This window comes from Centruroides sculpturatus, unplaced genomic scaffold (genome assembly GCF_000671375.1).
Source record: "Centruroides sculpturatus isolate CEXI.00-Female unplaced genomic scaffold, Cexi_2.0 scaffold1416, whole genome shotgun sequence".
NCBI classification, from domain to species: Eukaryota; Metazoa; Arthropoda; class Arachnida; order Scorpiones; family Buthidae; genus Centruroides; species Centruroides sculpturatus.
The window spans coordinates 85,824-100,102 of NW_019385551.1; positions in this window are offsets into that span (position 1 = coordinate 85,824).

The window sequence follows — 14,279 nt, forward strand, 5'->3', positions numbered from 1 at the left end:
ATACCTAGATTTATCTAAAATATTTAAAAATTTCCAATGAGTTTGAACGTTTGATTTCTCTAAAATATCAGAAATAAACTTAATGTTTATAAATTTTTATCGATTTAACAACCGTTTTATAAATACATTAAATTTTCCAGGATAATTTTTACTAACTTTTTCCTTCACAATTATCTCCGATATTTTGTAAAATTTTGTTTCTGGAAATTAAGTTACAATTTACAATTTTTATATTAATCTATTGGAATAGAATGTTGCATTAAACTTTGGTAAATGCAAGACTGTGAATGATTTAGTTGCATTTCAGGAAATTATATATTAAAATGCAATTAAATCGTTCAAAGTCTTGTAGTTATGGAAGTTTAATCGTTCAAGTTAATATGATTGATTACCATGCATTTATTTTAGTCCATAGTTACTGAATTTTGAAATGTTCAATTTATCTTTTATGGATTTAATATACTTTTATAAGGAAATTTGAAGTAACTTTTAATGGCAATTTTACTTTATATTTTCCTGAATTTGAATATTTATATTAAGTTTATATATTAGTATCAAGCATTTTCGTTCAATTTGTTTCTTACGAAGCAAATAGAATTTAAATGAAAATATGCCTTTATCTTTAAATCGTTCTTCAAATTCACTAAGATTAATTCATTAATCTTAATTAATATAATCACTTTTTTTTGGTAATACTCTGTACTTTATTTTAGTATATTATTATGTTTTAGATCTAAAATTATATTTTCTGTATAGTTACGAGTTTATTAGTTTAATCTTTGTATATTTTCATACTTAATTTGTATTCAGAAAAAGTGTGAGTAAACAGTTTATGATGGAAATTAGCATACAGGTTAATTACAAAACAGTTGGCAAGGGCACTCGAACTATAGGTTAAGGGGACAATTAGGAAGTACGATAATTTTTAATTATATTACGACATAGAATTTAAACAATAACAGCTTAAGAGGAGTTATTTTGTTAAATACGAGAAATTTTCTCTAGTTAACGAAATATTTAATTTTAAAAAAATACAAGGTCACATTAACACTACTGACCGAGTGGATAAATCCGTGAATAATGGTAGGTGATCCCGAGTTCGCCCTTCGCCAATGGACTCGCTACGTGGAATTTACCGGGTTTTTTTCACGTTAGAGATACCTATGTGTGTGCCATTTATCCTCCGAAAGTCCCTTATGGTGGTATTCCCTTCGGCAGATTGTCCACGTATGGCGTTGCAGTATACGAATGTAAAACACCACAATAGCACGAAGTTAGAAATTGTGTTTGTATGGTAGCCTCTGTTATCAGACTTTATTATAAAATAGGCAAAAGACTTAATTTTAAAGTTATAGATCAAATTTTTGAAAAACATCTTAGAGGCCAATAACGAGTAAAATTTTAAGTCTGGCACCTCCCCTCTCTAGACGTAGCATATGGCACACCTCTATTTCTCCTTGCCTGGACCTTAAATTACCAAAATTTAATAGTATTAATGCCACATATATAAAACAAATCTTGCCAAATTTGAAAGTTTTTGGTTTACTAATGCTAAGATATAATGCAAAATAAACACAGACGAACACACACAATTTCACAAAGGTTTTTTTTTACATTTTGGGGTCTTATGGGACGTCAAGAGGCAGAGAAATTCCAAAAACTCGAAGGCCAAATTTTGATTAATTACTGCCACATTCCGGCAGTAATTAAGATTTTTTACAACTGTAGAAGACTGTTTATATATAAATAATAAAGGAATCTGTTGTATTTATTTCATTATTGCTTTCATATTTGTGTACTTCGTTTATTTGAAACAAATTTATTTCAGTTCAGTATTTTCTGTATGACACATGTTATTATTTCAGCATTTAATTTAAAATAGTTATTTTGTTTACTAATTTTATTTTTTACAGGTGAAAGAAGAAACCGAGAGGTTAGTAAAATACGAATATATTAAAAATTAAATAATTATTTTTCTCTTTTTCAAACACTTGAAAAATGACATATTTAAATATACTTATTTTTCATTATTACTCACTTTACACATTAGCAACAATTACAAAACCAAAAGTAGTGTTTTCATCTTAATATTTCATACTAAGACTATAAATTGCTTTTAATTTTACAGTCAGTTTTAACATTATATGTATTAGCAAAGTCTTCTGTTACAAGAGACTATCGTTATAAAATTAGATTACAATGGAAAGAACCAGAATAATTTATTACAGAATAATCTAGTGTATACAGTGTTTATAAGACAAACAATAATGGTTATTCGACAATTAGATCCAGGACCAGCTCAAGGTGTGTGGAGAACGTAAATTTAAATGGGCGCCAACGAGAAAAAGACGCAGAAGAATGACGAGCATTTTTCTTGTTGTTTTATTTAACTATAGGCCTTGACATACAATTGGTTGATTTACATGTTAACTTCTTATTTTAAACATGTATTGTTATTGGTATTAATTTCTTACATTTTAATTTAAACAACAGTACAATCTTTTGTCTTCTACTGAATTTTCTTTATTAAATTTTTAATNTGATTTTACACAAACAAATTATGAATTAAAGTTTTAAAATAAGCTTTATTTATAAGATAAATTTTATTACATTTTACTTTGGCTTTTATTGTGATTTCAAAGTAAATGATTACATTCCTGTTTAGCAAATATCTAACGAAGAAGAGTACACATAACCGCGCTTTCACAATATCTTTATCTTCTGATTTTCCCTCTCAAACTTTTATCTGTTCCCTAAAATAAAAGAGAAGTCGAAGAGATGCAGATATCAATAAACAGATTGGAAACCATAACAATGAGACCCGAAGTCATTACAAAAAATGGCTTCTAGAGCTGCTAGGACAAGTGGTGTGGACATTGGTAGCAGAATGTAGATTCGGAAGGAGTAGTGTAAGATAATGCAGTTGATGACTGGATGTCCGAGCAGTTAGGGTAGTAGACCAACACTTTGGAGTCTCGGGGTTTTTCGACCCTCCGGATTGATCCCAGAATTTTTCGCTTGATGGTCAGTCTAGAAATGTCGGATCCTATCCCTCCCCACCCGCCCACTCCATTGTGTCTTGGTCGAGTCTATAATGGACTTGCTAAAAAAAAAGTCCATTTAATGCTCACGGGAGAAAAGAGTAAAAAAAATGTAATGTAGTTTTTTCTGTAATAAAACAGTTTGAACAAATTAGATTTATTTTCACTGTGTATACAGAATAATTGTAAATTGCAACATGGACTGACAGTGCTTCAAATGCTGCCGGGATTAGACCTCTGAAAGAAGTCAGAAGTTCAACTACTATTATATTTTCTATATCTATAATTACATATTCCAATTCTACTGCAATATTTTAATGTTAATTTCAATTTTTCATTAAGTTTGATCGTAGTATAAGCAAAAATATAATTAACTAATAACTTTTTATTTGAAAATATTTTTTAATTTACCATAAATGAAAAATATGAGTAAAATCGCATTAAAAATTCGAATTTCGCTCTTATTTTAATTGTTTAAACATTTATTCTTTATGTTTTTATATATTTTAAATTAAACTTAACATACGAAAATAATTTTCACGACGGTATTTGAATAAATTGAATTATTTTAAAAGTTGTTTAAATTTCAGCGTTTAAGTAGGCAAAGAAACTCCGGTGTTTCTGTAAGTACGAAACTTTCTAATTGTTTTAATCTAAATTGATAATTGATTAAATCATTTTAATATTCTTAAAATCAAAATGATCTTTTAATTAAATAATTTTTTATGTTATCAATTTGTTTGCTTGTTTTCAATGAGAGAAAGAGTATGAAACTTCATAGTGAATATTTAAGAAATTACAGTAGAGCGTCGTTTATCCGAAGGTCGGTTATCCAAAACGTCAGTTATCCGAAGGAATTCCAGTCGACAAATTTAAATTTTCGCCAGTTGCTGTAGCGCTGTAATCTTTGGTTATGTCTTCGGCTACTCAAATATTTTATGTTTTTGATACTAGATTAACTCTTAAAGTATAATTTTTTATTGTTTTTATATTTTTCAATATATTTATTTTGTTTGTACAAAATAAAAAAAATAATTTTTAACGATACAATAGTCTTCGTTAGGCTTAACATCGACGAAAATTCAACGCGAAGCGACACGCAACGGAGAAAAATTTCAACACGGGATAAATTAATATATTTTTTCGTACATAATTGGTTATCCGAAAAATAAGTTATCCGAACAACCCCAGTCCCCAATTGGTTCGGATAAACGACGCTCTACTGTATTATTATTTTTTGTTATGATTGATTTGTTAAAGCGGATTCGGTTTCATCCAATATGAGCTCTCTCACCTTTAACATATCCCAACACATTTAATATATCTCACTTTAATACCTAAAGTACCCACAATAAATCTTGATTACCTGTATGTTATAAGGAACCATATCCCCAAGGATGCAAACATACGTTATGCATGGCTATGTGACTAGTCTCTCTACGATACTTCAATATACTTATAAATTGATTTCATTAGAAATGTGATTTTGCTTCTAAGTTTGTCCCATTGAACTCTGAAAAAAGGCTTTAATGTAAATGCTTAAAGTTTTATATCACACTAGCGACGTGTGCCAGGTGTTGCTCGGGATTTTTGAAAGGATGTGATATTGAGAGAGGGTGATTAAACAATTGTCCTAGTAACTACAACGTGCATTTATTGACCTGAGTATTTATAATAATGAAACTGCACGGGCTTGCGGGCAAAGATTAAAGATCATTCTCGTACCATGGCATAACATCGATGGGTCTAAATTGCGTAAAAACATTACTGGTGCTCCAACCTTTAGCTCTAAATTAAAGGGTGGTAGTCCAGCTGGTTGCAAAGAGTTTAAAAACTCCACCGGATACATTACCACCTAATCTGCGTCAAAAACGGAATCAATGGACTTGTACTGTACATTGTGTAAGCTCCTGAAAGTCGTTGGAAGTTGTGCTTGGTTATTCAAATTCAGTTCGGCAACGAAGTTTTTAGATGCCAATATTGCTTTCTCGTATATCCATTTGTGGTTTATTTAGCAAGTGTTATCAAATTAGTATCCGGATCTTCAGTGAATTTGCCATAACAGAGATGCAAAAGTTTAGCAAAATTCAATGCAAATCTGTCCCCAATAGATCCTCATCTTTGTTAAATAGGACAACTTTTTAACGCGACTCCACAGTGATTATACCTTTAGGCAGGCGTTAAACTAGTCGGCAGGTAATCCCACAATCTATTATTAACAATCCGCATTTATGATATTTGCCAACATATGGCAATACATGTAAAAGGTAACAGGTCGAATGCAAAACCATATACTTCCCCAATATTTTCGGTCAATATATAGCTTCGTGTATATTCTATTGCGTAAGTAATACTCATTTTTAATCGTAAAGTAACTATTACTATAACAATATTTAATTGAATAAAGATTTGTATAATAGACAAACCAACAACAATTGATTTTATTTATATAGATTGACATTTCAAATTATAATATCAATAGTACTTTCTGTTTAAAATGTAAGGAAGAAATCCAACATATTAATAAGAAGTTTTACTATTTAATTATTTTTCAACTCATGTTAATTAAAAAACATTGTTTTGTAATAAATGGCATTGCTTTATTTATTCAATAATTAATACATTAATAAAAACTTTTATCGCAGGAACAAAGAGGACAACGAGGACAAAGAGGCTCAAGGTCTTTTGTAAATATTAACACTTACCTATATTATAATATTTTACAATTTATTACAACAATCATTTTATTAATGTGAATTAAAATGTTTTTTATTAGAGCAATAGAAACAGAGAATCTTCTTTTACGGTAAATTTTGATTTATTTATTTGTAATGATATTTTTTCTAGTTTTAATCCACGAAAACGTACAAGATTCACAAACTTTATATGCGAGAATTGAAGTTATACAATGAAACTATAGTTTATCTTTTAGTTCTCAATTAAAGATACTTAATATTATAATTTTTAATTAATTTTTAAGCCAAAATTTCGAATGTTCGTTGACATCAACTATTGGTTAATACGGTTTTCTATAAGGATTGACATTAACAGAATCTACTGCATTTACTTTGAAGTGCAGTTGACAATTCAAAAACAATTATTTTTGGGGGGGTGTGTTTAGCCTGAGGAGGTGTTGGTGATTTTTTTTTTGCTGAGCTGTTGTGGCGACGTTAGACATGGAATTTTTACAACAGAATATTAAGTGTACAACTGAAATAAGTAGTTTTAATGTTTCATTAACCCGAATAATAATTTTTATTTTACTAATGAATGCTGGCATTGAGTTAATTCCCGGACCTTTTCCTCGATCTCCTCCAATACCAAGTCAAGCGGTTATGCAAAAAAGGGGACGAGGAAGACCACGTAGAGAGCATACAAGAGATATAGAAGAAAATACTCAGACAAGCGAAATGTCAGGAGAGGAATACTTAATTGAGGAACATTCAAAGAATACTACTGATATCTCGAGATATGCTACAATTAAAGACTTTTTTGAACCGGCAGATGATCTTTCGTTAACAAGTACTACTGAACCTGAATACTCACTTAAATCGGTCTATGAATTGATCCAAGACAAATTTGATCGTCTGAACTTCGAAGTCCGTTCCATGAGAGCTGAAATCAACCGTATGAATGAAGAAAATTTAAAGATAAAGGAAGAGATGAAAGACATGTGCAAAAAACTACGTATATTAGAAGAAAGAACGGATTCGCATAGCAAGCTAAAATGTATGGTGGATTTTGAATTTGATAAAATGTTAAACGAGACGACTAAGAAGAATCTAATAATATTTAATTTTCCATTCAAAACCTCGGAATATGTAGAAGAGTTGAAAAAATTTATAAAAGAAAACTTAGAACTTAATTGTATAGAAATTGAGGGTCTTATTCAGTTAGGAAATAGAAAAAATAACCAAGTAATTAAGGTTATGACCGAATCGGTTAAGAGGGAAATTATTCAAAACCTCAATGAGAAAATTCCTGGACTGAAATGAAATAATTGGATTTTTAGAAACCTAATTTGGTGATATGGGAATAAAATATCTAGAACAAGACAATAGCGTAATAATTAGCAATGCTCAACGTAAAAATAGGTTTGGACACCCATCATGTGGAATTCTGTTACTTATTAAGAAGCGATTAGGTGAAATAATTCTTCAATATACATCGGATTATATCATTGCTGTTATAATAAAATTAGAGAATAAAATCAAAATGACATGGTCTTACACGTATTTGGGAGTGGTATATATATACCATCCTCTATTGAGAAGAAACCAATTTTAAATGAAGTGCAAAAAATTTTGGATAGATGGTCTAGCCTGACGCAACTATGGATAATAGGAGGTGATCTAAACGCACGTATTAGCGAAGTCACCGATACCATATTTTTTCAGACGTTCGAAAATATAGCCAATAAGAGAATATCCAAAGATAAAGTATTAAATACAGACGGGAAAATACTTCTAGATTTTGTTCATAATAACCAATTAATAATTCTGAACGGTAGGATGAGGGGAGATACCCCTGCAGAAATTACCTTTGTTTCCCCAAACGGGAAATCAATAGTGGACTGCATTATTTGTTCAGAAGAAATGATAAAGTGCTGTAACTCTATCAATGTTCTGGGAGATGATCGGGCAGATCATTTTTCTATTCAGTTGGAATTAATAAAATATCAAAAAATAAGAAATAAGTTATATAATTGTGAACAAAGTCACCTTATTAATCTGGAATTAAGACCATCCTATAATAAACGAAAATTGTCAAAAGAGTTTGATCAAATGATCGGGAAGATGTTAACCTTGGAAAAAGAAAATGATCCAATAGAAAATTATTTGAATATTACAACTAAATTAGAGGAATACAGGTACAAGAATTGTATACGACAGAATGAAAAAATATTCAAATGCGAATGGTATAACAATACATGTTATAGTTACAAAATTAAAAAACAAAAGAGTTTACAAGTCTTCAGACGAACAAATACCAGCAAAGCACTAATGAATTATCTAAAATATAAGAAAATGTATAGTAATTTAATAAAAGCCAAAAAGAAATTATATTTTTCAAATATCAGTAAGAAATTATCAGAAGCGAAAGACTCGAGAGTTTTCTGGAGAATAATTAACAATTTTCGTAAAAGAAAGTCCGGTCTTGACATACAGGCTGGAGTAGAATATAATGATTGGCTGAAATACTACAATAAATTCTCAGAAAACTACAGAAAAAATTTTTGTCAAAAATACATGGAAACTAAGATAAGACCAGAAATTCATCGAGAAGAGATAATTAAGATGGAAGAACTTCAGGACTGTATTAACAAACTTAAAGATAAATCAACACCAGGAGCAGATACAATACCTAATTCACTTATAAAAATGCTGCCACTAGAAATCATTCGATATTTAACCAGACAATTCAATCAATTCTACAGTTATAGTATAATACCGGACAAATGGAATGAAGTCATTTTTACCATGATATTTAAACAAGGGAACAAACAGGAACCAATCAATTACAGACCAATAGCTCTTTTGTCTTGTCTACGGAAAGTATTCACTGCAGTATTAGCTAGTAAATTTAATCATTGGACAGCTGTTAATAATTATAGAAATGATACGCAATTTGCATTTGTGGAAGGAGGTGGTACTCAGACAGCTCTCTTTGTGTTGTTAACAATAATTCAAATACAGTTGCTTAAGAAAAGACATAAAGTGTTTGCCCTTTTTTTGGACCTTGAAAAAGCATACGATATGATTAGCATTACAGACCTACAAAGTAAGATGAAGAAATGTGGAGCAAATGAACCTTTGATAAAAATGATAGGATTGCTGTTTGGAAAATATAAGACAATCATTAAACAAGATGCAAAGATCTGGACACCGTTTATTACCAACAGAGGACTACTACAAGGAGATCCGTTGTCCCCATATCTTTTCAATTTTTATCTATATGACCTAAATACTTGTTTTCAAAGAGACGAAGATGGTATTCAAATCGAAAATCAGACAATACATACCATATCGTATGCCGATGACATTGTGCTGGTAGCTCCTACGGCAGCTGCGCTCCGTAGAAAGATTCAACAAATTTGTGAGTACTTAGAAAAATTAAGAGTTAAAATAAATCCAAATAAATCAACAATAATGATATTCAGAAATGGTAGTAATGTATCCAAAAAGCACATGTCCTTTTTTATTAATAAAGAAGAAGTGAAGATAGTTAAGGAAATAAAATTTTTAGGAATAACATTTACACCAAACCTTTCGTTTGAGAAACATTATAAAAATTCTCTAAATAAAGCAAAAATTGCAATAAATAACTTAATTTGTCTATTCTGTAAGGCAAAACTAAAGAAATTAGGAACACACTTTCAACTTTTTAATTCGCTTGTGATGAATTCAATGGGCTATGCGGCCCCAGTACTATACTAAATACTATATTAATAAAAAGATATTTAATGTTTCTACAAAAAATTATTAAGGCAGAAGACATAACAACAAAATCACAGATCAAGGGAAACGGACTTAAGACGAAGTTGGATAATACAGCTATCGAAGATAGTAAATAAATACGGATTCTCTATTAAATTGTTTTTGGATCGTACATATAATATGGAGCAGTATAGTAAGGAAATAATATACAGAGCTATGGAGCTCTCCATTGTTCAAGACATTGAAGATATACGAAAACGGGAAAACACAAGCTGGTATGCAACAATTTTAAATTACCCAGTAAATAATAACTATATATTGACAAATCTAGCTTTTAACATCAAAAAGTTTTTTATACAGATTAGGTTAAATAAAAATGGAATAATTATAAATGATAAATATATAGACTATACCCAATCTAAATGTCCAAATTGTACCAAAATTTTATCTAGAGTTCATATTATATGTGAATGCTGTAATAAAAAGGATAAACTACAAAGGCTCCAGATGGGACCGCTGGCTAACTGTAATAATGAGATGGAAATGTATAAGACTTTTGACAGAGCTAATACTAATACGATTTATATGTTATATAACTATGTTAAACAATTTATTAAATGATAATTGTGACAAAATATTAATGTAATTTTATAGATCTGTAAATAGAATATATCAGTGTTGTTAAGACGTGATTATGTAAGATGTTAATACGCGTTTTCAAAATCAAACGCCCTTGTAATAGGCGAAAGCCTTTTACGCCAATAAAGATTATTATTATTATGTTGGGTTTAGTGGGTTATACTAGGTTTACACCGGTGGCTGTGTACTATGCCGGACCAGAGTCAAGGCATAGCAACCAAAACAGAGCTAAGATTAAATGTGTGTGTCAGTGTCAGTGTCTGTATTCAGGAATTTCCTAACAACATGGCGTGTATTCAATATAGTGGCCTTCTGTAGTGTTATGTATGTATTTATTATTATTATTATTTAGAAAAATGTAAATAATTTATCATAATCGTAATCATATTATAATATTTTACAATTTATTACAACAATCATTTTATTAATGTGAATTAAAATGTTTTTTATTAGAGCAATAGAAACAGAGAATCTTCTTTTACGGTAAATTTTGATTTATTTATTTGTAATGATATTTTTTTTTCTTGTTTTTAATCCCCTAAAGCGTACAAGATTCACAAACTTTATATGCGAGAATTGAAGTTATACAATGAAACTATAGTTTATCTTTTAGTTCTCAATTAAAGATACTTAATATTATAATTTTTAATTAATTTTTAAGCCAAAATTTCGAATGTTCGTTGACATTAACTATTGTTTAATATGGTTTTCTATAAGGATTGACATTATACAGAATCTACTGCATTTACTTTGAAGTGCAGTCAACAATTCAAAAACAATTATCATCTTCTTATGTATTTTAAAATTATAATTAAACCAAATATTTTAAGACAGATTTTTTAAATTATCACTAAACTAGAAATGAAATAAGAAACGACAACTCATTGAGGAATATAATGGAAATCATTATCTTATAAAAATAAGAAGAAAAACTTTATAAATAGAATTGAGAATAATAATAGCTTTTATATTATTAAAAAACTTCAAAAACAACTAAATATTAATAAATGAATAACGTTTTTTAAAAATTTTTTTCTTTATATAATTATTATAACATGAAAGTGTATGTATTATGTACTAAAAAAATCATTATTTTATATTAGGGACAATGTCATTCGCAATGTGGGGTAAATAATTTTGTATTATAATAATATAGAAATTATTTTTTTTTAGTTTCAATCGTAAAGTATGAGTAACAAAATAATAATTACTAATTTTTCTAATTTTATAATATTCCTATAAATCAGTGTGACCCTGGATTAACTACTATGGTAAGTATTTAAATTAATTTCTTATTTATATCATAATTTGTGTATTGATTATATTAAAAAATGAACATTTTTATTCCATAGAGACAAGACGGAAACAGAGATTCATCGTTTGGAGTAAATATTTACTTTATTATAATTATTTTTTTAAATTTATCATTTATTATATTTTGATTATGACAGAAATTAATATTTAGGTTATATTTTATAATAAAATTTTCTAGTTTTTCTTGTGGAAAAGAAAATAGAAACAAAGTACAAATATTTATTTTTAAATTAATTAATTTTATAGATTTAATAAGGATAATAAATAATTTTTATTTATAATTACTAAGATAATGTATAGGCCCTACTACTAAATGTTTATACAGATTTAAATAAAAATTATAAAATTATTCACTAAATCAAGGTATTAAAAGGTGATGACAAGTAACTTTCAGCTGAATTTTTTAAAGAAAATTATTTTTATTTTATTATTTACATGGAATAAATAAAATAGGCAATGAAAATGTGTCTACATTTAAATTAATTATAAAAAACTAGCAGATGAGCCCGGCGTTGCTCGGGAAAAAATAACAACAGCAAAGATTAAGATTACAGTAGAGCGTCGATTATCCGAAAGTCAATTATCCAAAAGCATTCCAGTCGGCAAATTTTAATTTTCGCCATTGCTGTGGCGCTGCAATCTTTGGCTATGTCTTCGGCTACTCAAATTTTTTACGTTTTTGATACTAAATTAACTTCTGAAGTATAATTTTTTATTGTTTTTATATTTTTCAATATATTTATTTTGTTTGTACAAAATAAAAAAATAATTTTTAACGATACAATAGTCTTCGTTAGGCTTAACATCGACGACAATTCAACGCAAAGCGACACGCAACGGAGAAAAATTTCAACATGGGATAGGTTAATATATTTTTTCGTGCATAATCGGTTATCCGAAATATCGTTTTTTCCGAACAAACCCAGTCCCCAATTGAATCGGATAATCGACTCTCTACTGTATTAGATTATTTCGTACTTCTAACCACTCTACTATATTATATTATAGTATTTAAGTTTCAACTCAAAACCGTTTGGGCTCTGCACTTATTATTGTTATGTTGGGTTTAATGAGTTACACTCTATTGAAACCAGTGCCTGTGCACTATGCCGGATCAGAGTCAAGGTATAGCAACCAAAACAAAACACAAATTAAGTAAGTGTGTCAGTGTGTCTATGTATGTATTCAGGAATTTCCAAACAATATGACATGTATTCAATATAGTGGCCTTCTGTAGTGTGGTGTATGTGTTTTTATTCAATTGTAATGTGCCCAGGCTTTTGTGTAGTGTGTGTGGTATGACACCACGCATATTACACAAAGCCTGGGCACATTACAATTAGACACCCGTACAAGAAAGAACGACAGGTACAAAAGCACCCCAAATGTGTTATTTCCTAAGCAAGTTCTGTATACTTCCTGTATAGGTTTTCAGTGAATGTAAGTGTTTGGTACGGATATGTCTATCTACAATGTATGTGATTTTATTGTGTTTTTGAATGAGTGTGATGTCTGGTCTGTTATGGTAAATTGTTTTATCTGTGATTATCTCTCTGTCGTAGTACAGTACATTTTGTGCGTGTTGTTTTCCAATACTGTCTGTGGAATGTATTTGTAGTATGGTTTGTGAATGTCTACCAGTTTGTGTTTCTTTGCAAGCTCTTGGTGTATTATATTTGCTACTTGATTGTGTCTGTGTAAATAACCTGTCTGTGCCAAGAGCTTACAGCCAGAAGTGATTTGTTGTATAGTTTCTGGCATGATGTGGCATTTTCTGCATGTGTCATTTGTGAGTGTTGTATCTTTGAGTATGTGTTTTTTGTAGTTTTTAGTATTTATGACCTGATCCTGTATGGCAATCATGAATCCTTTCGGCTCCCCAAAGAGGCATCCCCGATCTAACCAGCTGTTTGACGCAGTTTTGTCAACAAAATCCTGGGCCAGGTCATAAGGATGCCTGCCATGGAGTGCCTTTTGAGCCCACGATTGCTCGATAGTGTCTATGCTTTTTATGTATTGTGTCATGTCTGTGTGATGTGAGTGTAAGTTTAATGGTGTGCTATTTGAGTCTGCTAGATTTACTGCTTTATGTAATTGTGATGTTTCTTGTTTCCTGTAGAAAAACTCTCGCAGTGACTGTATTTGTTTGTAGTGAAGGTTAACTATGTCAATCAGGCCACGTCCGCCATCTTTACGTGGAAGGGTTAATCTTTCTACGGCAGATTTAGATTGCAAAATAAATAAGAATTTTATTTATTAAACTTTAAAAAATTTATTTTAAAATTTACATTTAAAATAATTATGAATATTTTTATTTTACAGTGTGAACAATGCAAGAAATTTACAGATATTGTTAGTAATTTTATTTTTGATTTATAAATTTCTATGTGTAATTTTATTTCATTGCCTTTTAATCTTAACTACATAACTATTTTTAATTATTAATAAAATTATAATGTTTTACAGTGCGAATTTAAAAAGGTAAGATTCGCATCATTTTTATATTTATTATAGAGATTTGTACATTTTAAATTTTCTAAAAAGACTTTTATGAGAAACTTAAATATATTTTTAAAATAACAAAGTAATAATTTTTAAATCGAAAGATATTATTATTATTAAGGAATAAGAATAGATATAATATAATGAATTTCACAAAACTCTTGTTTAAAATTATTTTCTTTTATTATAATGTTGCGAATGACATGCTTAGCTGATACAGGTTGCTTGACTAAAGTCAAGGCGTAGTTACCCAAACAAGTGTAACATTAAGCTGTGTTATTGGTATATCTGTCAACGTCTATAAACTTCCTAACAATGTGACATGCGTTGAATATTGCGCCTTTCT